The 3,090-nt window shown below is 45.6% G+C and overlaps 1 long non-coding RNA gene across 2 annotated transcripts; it reads right to left on the reverse strand.

Annotated features, from left to right (window-relative positions):
- Positions 1 to 228: 228 nt before the first annotated feature.
- Positions 229 to 2,025, reverse strand: LOC141165749 (uncharacterized). Of its 2 annotated transcripts, XR_012251197.1 has the most exons (6): positions 1,524 to 2,025; positions 1,064 to 1,432; positions 847 to 982; positions 606 to 767; positions 440 to 535; positions 229 to 359 (listed from the first exon to the last, which is right to left on the reverse strand). It is a non-coding gene; the product is annotated as an uncharacterized lncRNA (long non-coding RNA). The 2 variants fall into 2 exon arrangements; XR_012251196.1 differs by having other exon boundaries at positions 246 to 535; positions 1,524 to 2,023.
- Positions 2,026 to 3,090: the final 1,065 nt, after the last annotated feature.

Consider the following 3,090-nt stretch of genomic DNA (forward strand, 5'->3'; position numbering starts at 1 on the left):
TGCTTGCCGCGGTGTTTCCCGCATGGATGTGTGTATATGCACTCTCTTCACCATTTCACCTGAGATGTCATTTTATTAATAAAGTATTTGTATTTTTGTTCTATAGTAAAAATCGCGCTATCGGTAGTGAAAAAGAGATCAGGAGAAGAGTACTATTATTTTATAAAAATAAGATTTATTTGTTTGGATGCTAGCAATAAAAACTTAATAAAATACAGGATTTAATACAGGATTTAAAAGATGAGTGTAGACAACAATATTTCGATTGGGGTAAAAGAACTAATGGTATACAAGGTGTAATAAATAGTAAAATCCAGCGGTTAATCTGGTGTGGTAAAATGCCTGTGGTGGCTTGGTACCTGGAAAGAAGAGGAGTTTGGTTAGGGCTATTGTTCTCTAGTAATGAATATGCTTAGCTGGCTGTGGATCTGTTACTCACCAGGTATCAGAGTGGGTAAAGTGCAGGTGTGCACTAGGGCTGTGGTCCGTCAGGATTCTTAGAGTGGGGCGTGGTCCTGAACGCTTTGTTATGCTCCTGGAGATTTAATGATATGGGGTTAGTGCTGTTAGCTCTGGGTAGGTAGATAGTGGGGTTAGCGACTTACCCACGGAGGAGCTGTTCTGCTTTTGGAGATTGCTTGTTAGCACTCCCTCAGTGGGGGGTGCAGCAGGAGGCTCTGGATTGTATCTCACTTTGTTGCAGAGATGTGACAGGGGGGCTTTTTGATTGCCAGTAGGCGTAGTAACGCTTGAGGATACTCAATGTCCTGTATATAGATATGGAGGAAGGGTTAGGAACTGAGGAATACAGGAATAGTCCACAGTGTGGTAAACCTAGATGTTTACCTGTGCGTGATTATCAGTAATCCAGGGGTGCAACAGGAGGCTCTGGATTGTATCTGTCTCTGAGCAGAGATGTAGTAGGAGGCTACTGGTTGCCGGGTGATAGGGGGCGTTGTGGCACTCAAGGATAATTGATGTCCTGTATATAGATGGGGAGGGAGAGTTAGGAGCTGAGGTATACAAACAATAAGCCACAATATAAGTAAGCCCGGTTAATTACCTTGTTTAGGGTCCAGGTGTGAAATGGTCAGTCACCTTCTTTATCTGTGGCTGAAGGCCTAAATCAAGGGAAGGTGTTCAGGAGGTTCTGCAAGAGGGTTCAGCCTAGTGGTAGGTGCAGCAGGAGGCTCTGGCTGAGTAATTTACTGGCTAAGTAGCAGTGGGTCTTGTCCCTGGACGCTGAGGTGCAGCAGGGGACCGGCTGCAAATGTGGCAGGAGGCCTGGTCTGGATAAGTATATTCAAGTAGGTGGAAGGCTTTGGTGGCAGGCTGTGTAGTAGATATCCGGGCAAGGTCTATGGTTGTGGAGTCCGGTTTTCAGGCACGGTCCCTACTCGTGTGGAGTCAGGCAGGCCGCGTTCCTGGAATCCTGTCGGTAATAAAGAGGTGAGTATGTGTGGTTTTGGTCCTTGTGGTGGCGTGTGTCATAAGCGGTGGGGGCCGTGGCCCAGAGTACTTACGGTCCGTAGTCCTGCGGAGATGTCAAGGAGTTGTGGGGCCCGGGGCGAGAGCGGGGTCCCGGCCGGTGACCGCCGCTACTCGCGGGCTTCCGGGTAAGTGGAGCAGGAGAGGAGGGGCGGAGAAGGTGAGGGGGCGCGTTCTATTGGAAGCGCGCGAGAGGCAGAGAGACGAGCTGACACGTGGTGTGCAGCGTGTATTGAGGACGGATGCCTGTGGGCGCCTTCTCTGCTGGGTCAGTCAATTCCAACGCGTTTCGACAGCTGACGGCTGTCTTCATCAGGGATAGTCTGGCCCAGTAGGTGGAGTCCTTTATATACCTGTCTATAATGACGTCATGGCAACGGTCCGCTGTTGGTGGCGTTGTCATGGTAACTATCAGTCGTTGAAAGCAAATAGCTCAATTTCGCTGTTAAGACCCCATGGTCTCAAGGTGTTTAATTTAAAAATCCACTCGCTTTCTTTTCTTGACATATGTTTGATAAAATCACCCTGTCTCCAATGTTTGTGAACTGTTTGTATGCCTATCACTTTAATTCCTTTGATGGATCCTTTATGTTTGTCCGCAAAATGCTTTGACAGGGGGTGGCCCATGTATTTATTTTTAATATTCCTCAGATGTTCATTAATTCTAGTGCCCATTGCTCTTTTAGTCCGGCCTATATACATTTTTTCGCAAGGGCACATTAGTCCATAGATAACCCCCGTAGTGGTACATGTGACAAAGTCTGTGATGGGATATGACTCTTTGCGGTAATTGACAGTGTGTGATTTGGCTGGTTTCAGGGTTTTGCATATTTTGCATTTTTGGCATGGAAAGAACCCTGTAATTTTTTGTTGAAAAGGTGTGACTGGTTTTTTTGTGATGATATTATTTTTTACGGTGGGGGCTATGAGTGATCCTAGGTTCCGTGCTTTCCTGAATATGAGCCTGGGCCTATTGGGTATTTGATCGCCAATGATTTTGTCGTCCTTTAGTGTATGCCAGTGTTTTTCCACAATTTTTTTAAAAATGTGCGTATTGGCGGAGTAAGGGGTGATGATGGGCATGATTATATTGGGATTGGGATTGGTTCGTGTTGGTTTTGTGGTGTTTGTATCAGTTAAGAGGTTTTGTCTTGGTATTGCAGCTATTTTTTCTTTAGTATTTTTAAGAAACTGAGCATTATATCCTTTTTCCGTGAGTGAATCTGCCTCATTGTTGAAGTCTTCCTGTTTGGAGCAGTTCCTATGGAGGCGCAGGTATTGGCTGCGGGGGACATTAAGTAGCCAGTTTGGAAGATGGCAACTGTCTAGCGGAATATAGCCATTGGCATCAGTGGGTTTGTGGTATGTACGAGTCTGAATGGAATTGTTTTCGATATAAATATTGAGATCTAGAAAGTTGATTGCAGTGGAGCTAGTGGTAGATGTGAATTCTAAAAAGAATTCATTTTTGTTTAGTTCCTGTATAAATAGATCCAGGGAGGGTTTGTCGCCTGACCAGATGAATAATATGTCATCAATGAATCTCCGCCATAGGACAAGGTTCGCATGTAGTTTGCCTCCAGGATGAATGACTAGGGATTC

This window comes from Phyllobates terribilis, unplaced genomic scaffold (assembly GCF_046119375.1).
Source record: "Phyllobates terribilis strain yellow unplaced genomic scaffold, ASM4611937v1 Scaffold_1__5_contigs__length_1240528914, whole genome shotgun sequence".
NCBI classification, from domain to species: Eukaryota; Metazoa; Chordata; class Amphibia; order Anura; family Dendrobatidae; genus Phyllobates; species Phyllobates terribilis.